Source organism: Lactuca serriola, chromosome 5, assembly GCF_051521515.1.
Source record: "Lactuca serriola cultivar US96UC23 chromosome 5, Lser_US96UC23_V15, whole genome shotgun sequence".
Taxonomy (NCBI): Eukaryota; Viridiplantae; Streptophyta; class Magnoliopsida; order Asterales; family Asteraceae; genus Lactuca; species Lactuca serriola.
Genome location: NC_136412.1, coordinates 328,090,495 through 328,100,471, shown reverse-complemented (window position 1 = coordinate 328,100,471; position 9,977 = coordinate 328,090,495).

Below are 9,977 nucleotides of genomic sequence, written 5' to 3'. Positions count from 1 at the left end.
GTGACGAAGCCTCGCACTCGAGTACTTCGACGACGCATGCAGTGACGCTTTTGGCATTACGCCCAGCGTAATGCGAGGGTTCAGCCCTATAAAAGGGGCATACGAGGGCAACTTTTTTCTTTTACAAACTTCTTCCTTTCTCTCTAAGTTTTTTACTCGATTTGCGTGATATTTATATCCCGAAGCGCCGGTATTATTCCCAAGCCCCGAAGCAAGATCCGAAGCCCCGAGGATCCCGAGAAGTGAGATTTCTGAGCCGAAGCCCTGCCCGCGAGGAGCCCTATTTTTGTGAAGATCTTCCAGATATACGGAGAAACACTACTTCTACAAGCCTTAGTGTTGCCCGATCATCTTCTGATCAAGTGAGTGTGTAGTCATTTTCTTCTAACACATTATTATGAAGTATTTTATACGAAATACGTGTTACGTGTATACTTTGTTGATTATATGTGTGAATGTATATTCACTTTCTTCTATCTCATAGATCTGATTTATTCTCTATGAAATACGTGTTATGTATGTATGCCTCATCTGTGTTGTGGAAAAATGTATTGATTGAGCATGCTATACAGGTTTTAAACTTTGTATAAAAATGTATATTTTTATCTACTAATATGTTGGCTAGAACATGGGTAGATAATTGGTGTGTAACAAACATATGAGAGCCCTCGATGTTGTTGGTGTTATTATAGTCATTCAGCAGAGTATGGATGACGACCACGGACTATTCTAGACAGTCATGTGGAACACTAGCAGGCTCATAACCTGTAGGTGTTGTGAACGACGTGTTCACCGGTGTACTCTATCCCCCTCATGGTTGCCTTTAGGACACTTATTGTTGAGGAAGCCCCTCTGCAGTAATGTCCGTCCCGATGAAAATCTTAAATTAAGTTCCTTATAATAGATGTTGTTTTAGGGACGTAAAGTGAGGATAACGGGAATGGGTAATCGGGTTATTGTTGATTGTTGAAATTAAATACAATTATTTATTGTGGATTGAAAACCCTATATGCTCACCAGACTCCCAATTATTTATTGTGGATGAATCATCAAGTTGTTTTGTTTACAAGTCTGTATATGTATATATTTTTTGAATAACTTGTAATGTTATCGTTTATGCTTTATGATCTGTATCGGAACATAACATCCCGATTTTTTATTATGAAATGAAATCATATTTCTTTATGAAATGTTTTGATAAAAAATCTATTTTATCATGTTTTGTTTTTAGGAACAAATTCTGCATCTCTTTTAAAAATCAAAAGAATTTACTCTGAAAATGTTTAAAAAGCATAAATGAAACCGGTCTTTTCTGGCCGAGATTTTGTGGATGTCACATCAACAGTGGGTGATCGTGTAGCAAATGTATGAAGATCGAGGCATTGGTTTGCAAAATGACCATCTTTCCTGCAAAGTTGGAAATGAGGAGACCTACGTCCGCGTCCCCTACCACCATTGTAGCCACCTCTAGATTGTCGACCACTGTTAGAGGTACCACGATTACCTCTGCCATTTGAAAACACTCCATGGTTTTGAGTTGCAGTAAATGCAGCTTGTGGAGTAGGTGATGGCGACATACACTGAATAAATAATTCATGTCCCTCTGCTTGAGAGAGCAAATCCTGGAATGAAGGATGAGGTTTAACAGCCCTTTGTGAAATTGAAAAATGCTCAAAAGAAGGTCCAAGACCACACAAGAACCAGTGGCTTTTATCATAGTCATGTACCGGATATCCAATTGCTGATAATTGCTCACAAATAGACCTGAATTTTCGACCAAATTCAGATAAAGAGGAAGTACCTTTCTTTAATTGTCTTAGAGAGTCACGTAGAGTTTGCATTCGCTCACTAGAATCATGACGATAAGCTTTTTCAAGTGCAGTCCACACATCTATGGTTGTGGACAAACCAAGAACCTCAGCCATTGCTTCTTCAGTAAGAGAGGATTGAATGATGAGAACAGCTTTCTGATCACGTTCTTTCCATTTAACAAAATCCCAGGTTTGGTATTGGTACAGATGGTGGAGCATCACTTGCTGCAGTGGGTGTAACAGTGCGTGGAGGAGTAAGCGAGGTCCCATCAATGTGATCGGTTAATTTCTGGAAGGATAGTAAAGGGAGGATCTGATTTCTCCAAAGAAGATAGTTGGAGGAAGAGAGTTTAATAGTAAGGAGATGGAGAAGAGTGTTTAGGTAGAGCGGGGATCTCCAGCAGCCATGAAAACGAGAGAAGAAGAAAAGAAGTCGGCGATAGAGGATCAAGATCTGATTGATACCATATAAGATTTAATAACTCTCAACCCCAAAACGTGGAGAAGTTCTATATTCCACATATATAAGATACAATTACAAATAGATATACTGATATAAATTGAAATATAAAATAGTAAGAGATAACTCCATCATTATCACCAGCATTATCATTATCGCTAATACTACTTTTTCCCTCATTTTACTTCTCTCACTATTTTTTTTAAATAAAATTAATTGATTTTTATGATTTATAATTTTTAAATTAAAAATAACCAAGATATTTAATTAAAAAGAAAATGATTTTTCATTAATTAAAATAAAAATTACAATAAACCTAAAATTAAAAAAAAAGCTAGTAAATTTAAAAAAAAAAAAAAACAACCAAAATATCAAACAAACCAACAACGACCTACGAAAAATATTTTTCATAATTTTTTTCTCTTCTTCATCACGAGCTCAAGAGCTGGTCCCAAGAGATGATCGATGTTTTCAATCAAAAACTTCATATCCTCCATTTCTTGTCTCTCTGCCCGCTCCTTCTTCCTTTCTTCTTCTTTTTCTTTGTTGAACGCCAAACGTTCGGAGAAATTAAAATTATATTGATCAAACGACGCTGTTATTTTCCGCATTTCGTCAACGTCCAAGCTGAAATCCAATGCACCCGAAGAAGTCCCTTTTCCCTTCCTCTTTGCTTTGTCTCTACCCATCGGACGAACAATTTCTTCTAGCTCGAGTTTTTCGTCCTGATTTAATCTACACCGACCCGAGCATCGAAGGAAGTTGTGTAACCACTAGAGCCCGTTTTTGTTCGCTTAGATTGTTGGACTCCAAAAATAAAATCTTGCTCGTATTTTTTTCCACCTAGGACATCAGACCAATAATTTCCAATAATCGTGTCACTTGAATGGTGTTCTGACTTCCTCAAGGTAAAATTTCAAAGCTTCTTGAAGTATTTCTTCGTCTCTTTGGCCGCTTTTTCGTTGGGTTTTTAGGTTGTTGTACAACTCGTTTATTTTTGAAACCCCCTTTGCTATTTCTCGAAACTTCGAATTTAGTTGGTGTTTTGTACGATAGTCGTCACCTTTTCCTAGCTCCTCCCAAAACCGTTCTAAAATGCGAAACCAAAAATGCTCTCTCGGTTGTGCATTTCCTTGAAACAAATCCTCAGAAATGTCAGACCAAGCTTTGACCAAAACTAGCTCTTTTTGTGGAAGCCATGTTGTCGGCTTTTGTCTTCCCGGTTGTGCGACACCCTCGCATGCTTGTTTTTTACTTTTACGTCTTTGTGTGGGAGGGGGGGTATGGGTTGAGTTTCGGGAACCATCTCTTCTTCTTCCGAGTCATCCAACTCATCGACAAGTTGGCGTTGTTGTTGGGTTTGGGTTTAAGTTTCGGTTTGGGTTTGGGGTTGGGTTTGGTTTTGAGGTTGATTTGGCGATTGTTGATCCGGAAAAACAACAAAAATTGAAAACATTTGCGGCGTGACATTTGGAACTTGGATCAAGTAATATTGTCTAACATTTTGATATTGAAATTGTAGTGGAGATTTGAATGGGAGCATCAGGTTGGGGGCCATAAAGTCCTTGTAATGATGAATCGATAGCGAAAATATTTCGAGTATGGATGTTTAAATTCAAACCATGGTTTTTTTTTTTTTTTTTCGGAAGTTGGGGTTTAATTGCCGATATTCATTTTTTTTTTGAGAAGAAAATAGAGAGAATAAAGATTTGTTTTAATGTTGATTGAAGGTAAATAGCTAGGTATTTATAGGTGTTTAAAAAGTTAAAAAAGAAAAAAACAAAACAAAAAAAAATGGGTTTAACTTCATATATCCGTTAGTAAAAAAAAAAAAAAGTTTTACCGTTAAACAATGGCTGATTCAATGAAAAAAAATATTCCGGCCAATGATCGACGGAGAGAGAACACGGGAGAGCCTCCCCTCACCGGTTCCCACGCCACCCTATCCCGCACCGACGGTGCGGTGTTCCGCCGGGCGGGAAACTACCTACGACCCTTTCCCACTTCCATTCACTCCGGCCTTATAGGATTAGAAGGATAAGTACGATCCTTTTAAAAAAAGAATGATAAGTACGAAGATATTTAAATTTTTTACTTGTGTTGTATGAGTTACTTGCAATTACTATGCTAATGATGATAGTTTAGATATTAAATATTTATTTATGAATATTAAATTGTTTGATATTAATTCGGTTTTTAGTTTGTGTTGGCAAATAATGACTGTCGGTTTTAAACACTAATAAATAACTTTAGACGTCTATGTTTACATAAATTGGTTGAAGTGATAAAAACCAACTATGCGGCATCTGATAATTAAATCACTACATCTGATAATTAAATCACTACGTCCAACTTTAGACCTTAGAAGTTTTTGCAAGACAGAAACGAGTATGTGGTATGGGCAACGAGAAGTGCAATTTTTGCTGATGTGGCACCTCATAACCTAGTCATAACAAGATGAACACCATCCCCTTCTTGTTGTATCTAGTTGTGTTGCTTCTTGTTGTGCTCATGACTAGATGCAACGTGATTTTCTATTGGTTGCCCAAATTCTCTCTCTCTCTCTCTATCTCTCTCCTCTTAACATGATGTTATAACACCATGAACACCACCCCCTCTTCTTGCTGCTTCTTGTTATAACACCACTTCTAGTTGCCCATAATGGTATCCTTTTTTTTTTTGTCCTTGTTAAATTTGTTAAGGTACGGCGATTTGGCTTTATTTCCTCTGAATGTGATATAAATTTGCTCAAGTCCTGCAACTACTATTTTTTTTTCTTTAGTAGTAGTCCAGTACTATAGTTTTGTTGTCTTATTAAAACTGATTTTTATAGAAGGGACATTAAAGAAAGACTAAATTACATAAATGGTCCAGGGAAATAGGCAAATGTGGTCCAACTTATATTTTCATTATATATTTGGTCCGGTGGTTTGATTTTCTAACATGTTTGGTCCATGACTCAGGGAATCCAATGGTTGCTGTACTAAACATTTGTAAATGACCATTTCACTTTTTTTTTCTTTTATTATTATTATTATTATTATTATTATTATTAACTAAAAATAACCAAAAACAAAAACAAATAAAAAAAAGTCATAATCTAAAATAAAAGAAAACCTAATCTCATTTATCTGCACGTATTTTTCGTTTTTGTCTCATTGCCACTCATGCACCTAAACCAATGGTTTGATTTTCTTACAGGTTTGGTCCATGACTCATGGACTCCAATGGTTGCAATATTAAACTTTTTTTTTTTTTTTTTACGAATTTGTATTTCCTTGGATTTAATTATCATCGTACAACAAGTGAGATAACAAACGAGCAACAAGCTGCACCGCTAAGCCTTTTTGTATAGCAAAGCTCAATCTTTTAAAGACTACATTCATAGAACTAGGGGATATACCATTGCAATGCATAATCCGTTGTACTCTATTAAGAAGCTCTACCGCATCCGGTGCGAGGAAACCAAACGTATCAAACGCAAATGGTATGAACACGTGTTGATTTTCCATGCATGATTTCTCATATTTGTTGACTTTGCCGGTAGCAGCTTTTAAAGCAGCCAGTCCTGCCGTGAAACCCCCCGCCCTCAAGCCCACGAGAGGGGATACCCTTGTAAGGTCCACACATGCATGTTTCCCTCCGACCCATCCAAAAATCAAAATGTCAACCGGTCTAAGGCTTGACCTTCCTTCTGTCGGGTCAGTCAAGAAATTCACAGGTGCCTCTTTCTTAGCGGAAACTCCTGCACGCTTAAATATATCGAACAAAACATCCCTGACCATATCGTGCCTGTATTTGAACCCTGGGAGTTCTTTACAGTGAACTGCATACTCTCCAAAAGAGTCAAAACATGCCTTACAACACACCAGACATATCTCGTCAGCTGGGAATATTGGAATCATGAGTCGATATTTGAGGATAGGACGATACTCCACAGGAGACATATGTTGGCCAATCCCATCTATAGGGATAGCAAGAAGAAAATCTTGGGCATGTGGTGCACGTAAGCACCGGAAAACCGCTTTCTGACGGGCCGTCATGTCGAGATGAACTTCCGTATCTTGGACAATTTTACGAAAAAGGGCACTCGCCAGCGTACTCTGGGATTTAGGGGGGGGGGGGGTGTCTTTAGTAGTAAAACTGCTAAGGTCAGAATCTGGAAGCTTGTTCCGAAGAGAAGCCAAGGCACCATCATAATCAGAATCCATACCATATATGTCGCTATCTCTTAAGATGTGGTCTTGCAATACCCAAGTTTGGGCCCTTGAGGCAACAAAAGCATATGAAGTAGCTGTTGGAATAGTGTCTAAGGCTGCAACTATATTAGGCAAGTATTTGACCCGGTTGTGCATGGTCCTTTTGGGTTGCCTTCACCATAGCAACTTGACAGGATGATTTATTATGAGAGAAGAGATATTATTAATATATTATGAGAATAATATAAGGAATAATAATATTATTATTTGATTAATATAAGTCATAAATTAATTAGGAATTAATTTGGTGACTTAAAGAGAATAATTAAATAAAGGGGTATAAACTGTCAATTGATTGATAGTTGTACTTTGGGCTATAAATCCATTAAGGATAAGGGGGGACGATTTCTAAGGCTTAGGATAGGCTTAGAATTCGTCCAAGGGCTTATCTATTAGGGTATTGGATTGCTTAGGGCCTAAGTTATCCAATTAGGGTTTAAGGGTGAAACCCTAGGAGCCTTACAAGTATAAATAGACCCCAAGGGTTAAGGAAATCGGCACTTGTGCTTTAGAAAGAAACCCTGGCTGATTTTCACTTCCCTCTCCTCTCTCTCAAATCATCCTCTTGCTAGTTGGTGTTTGTAAGCCATTAGAGGAGTGACAATTGTGACTCTAAAGCTCCAAGGACAAGAAGATCAAGCAAGTGATTCAAGGTAAACTTCTAATTCTGATTTCTTATTGTTATTATAATTAATTAGCCATTAGAAGTCTTGGATTCATTGCATGTTTAGTTAGAGAAACCTAGATCCAAGCATTAGGGTTTGCATGTGCACATAGGAATGTTCACATGGCTAAAACCCATTAGTGGTATCAGAGCCTAGATTGGTTTCTATTGAATTGATGCATTGTTTGCTTGTTTGATGCTTGTTAAATTCGAATTTTATGTTTCTGTCTGATGGACTCGGCGAGTCCCATAGTGGACTCGGCGAGTCCATTGGGGTACTCGGCGAATCCAAGCGTCCGAAAGAGCAAATGTCGGGATTTCTTGCTGTTTATCTTTGAGATACTTGCCTTTATCATATTAGATCAATATAAATCTGATTTTATGATATATATGAGTATATTCTTGATCTAATTGAAGATATTTATCAATTAATAAAATATTTATTTCCTTATGTGATAATTGATTAATTATTTTGATTAAATTGGTAAATTGTTTTGCAAGAAATTATTAAATAAATCAAATATGGATAATTATGTGATTAAATGTTAATTTAGATTATTTGTTATTTGATTCCCTATGTTTTGAAAAGTTTAAAACTTGCCCTCAAGTTTTGAAATTTATGTTTTGTGATTAAAAGTTTAATTTAAACAATTTAAATTTCAAACCCTAGAATTTTACAAGTTTAAAATTCAACCCTATACTAATATAATATTACAAGATTAATATATATATATATATATATATATATATATATATATATATATATATATATGTATAATTAAAATGCTAGTCTTACCGTTAGTAGGCTTCATTCACAAAGTCGGTCTATAAGGTGGGTATAAGGTTGCTGCCTATAAAATGGCGCTTAATGGGTGTACACTCACACCCACCGCTTGCTTGATCGGTGGAGGGTAATTAGCCGAACGGGTATGATAGGGCAACCTCATCTCTTCATTAAAAGTATAATATGAAATACAAAGTAACTACATGTTTTTCAAAATTTCCCAATCCTAGTTACTTTAGGAAAAGTGAATTGATGCAATCCCATGAAATTACACTTTGCACCCTTGCTAAGAAGTTAGTGGAGCGTGTGTGGTTTACCGGCACACTAATTGGTTCTAAGCAAAGGTGGCAAAGGGTGATTCATTGTTTATCATAGTTCGATGGAGCGTGTGTGGTTTACCGGCACATCGAATAGGTGATTGTTACGATGAAGGCACCATGTGAATTTGCATGGTAATTCACACCCTCTTTGTGATCCTTGGTATCCCAGTCACTAACGAGAGGGGCATATCGAGATTTAAACATGCCATTGAAAGGTTTCAATGAATCTCATCCAAACCTAGGAATTCTTAATACATTTAGAACTTAAAGTTATGTTTTCATGGTGGAGAATTAGTGAATCATCATTCACTTACCTTCAAATTGTTTGCATATTAGATTACGACATCCCTTTTCTAATATGTAAATACTGTTGTTGGATCCTAGCCCTAATTTTTCTTATTGGGTGATAATTAGGGATTCAAATTCTAATCTATCTTTGTCCTTTCTATTTATAGATGTCGAATGCGAACAACGTTGCTGCTAGTTCGTTTACATTGATGAGCCTTTGTCAAAAGGTGACTTTCGATAGGACGAACTTTAGCGAATGGATAAGATACATTCGCACGATTGCTCGCTATAAGGACAAGGAGTATGTCCTCGATGAGAAGCTCAAGAAAATCAACACAGAAATTGCAACTCCGGCTGAAATGACTGCTTTTGAGACTCATGAACGTGATGCAACGAAGGTTCATTGCATCATGATAGCCACAATGAACGCCGAATTCCAAAAGTCCTATGAGGACATGTATCCGTACGAAATGCACCAAGACTTGTTGGAGAGATACCACCAAAACGCGAGGCAAGAGCGTTACGAGATTTTCACTAACATGATTTCCACCAAAATGGGTCATGGAGAGTCTTTTACCGTGCACCTGCAAAAGATGCAAAGGTATGTCGATCGTCTTCGCAAGTTGAATGTTGACTTTGGGGAAGACTTGGCGATCGACATGGTGCTTCACTCTTTGCCTCCGTGTTACAATCAATTTAGGATGACCTACCACATAAACAAAACAGAGGTCACCCTAAGTAAGCTCCAAGGTCTCCTTAGGGTTGCTGAAAGCAACCTCAAGGACAAGTCTGTTGCACCCACTCCCAATCCATTCGCTGCTCCTGTTTTGGCCATTGGGCAAGGAAGAGGCAAGAAGAGGAAGGCTCCGTCTAAGAGCCACCACAAGGGAAAGTCCCGAGATGGTTCCTCTTCTAGTGGGACCAAAGTTGATCCCGCTAAGCCTAACCCTAACCCAAAAGAGGCAGAGTGCCATCACTGCCATAAAATAGGGCATTGGAAGAGAAGCTGTCCAGATTACCGGCAAGCCATCAGGGAAGGAAAGATCAAGCCGTATTTCGCAGGTATATACACAATGAAATCTAACGATTCATCTCATGCTATTTCTTGGGTCCTTGATACTGGTTGTGGTTACCACATTTGTTCTGAATTGTAGGGACTAAGAAGAAATAGGGATGTGGAGCATGGAAGAATAAATCTAATCATCGGGAATAGAAGATCATCGCCTGTGACCAAGATTGGAGTGTATTCTTTAGTGCTTAGGAATGGTTTATGTTTAGATTTGAACAATTGTTGCTATTCGCCAGAAATGGCAAGAAACATCATTTCATTTCATGGTTTGTTTAGACAAGGTTTTAGATTTTCTTTTAATAATGAGAATGGTTCTATTCTT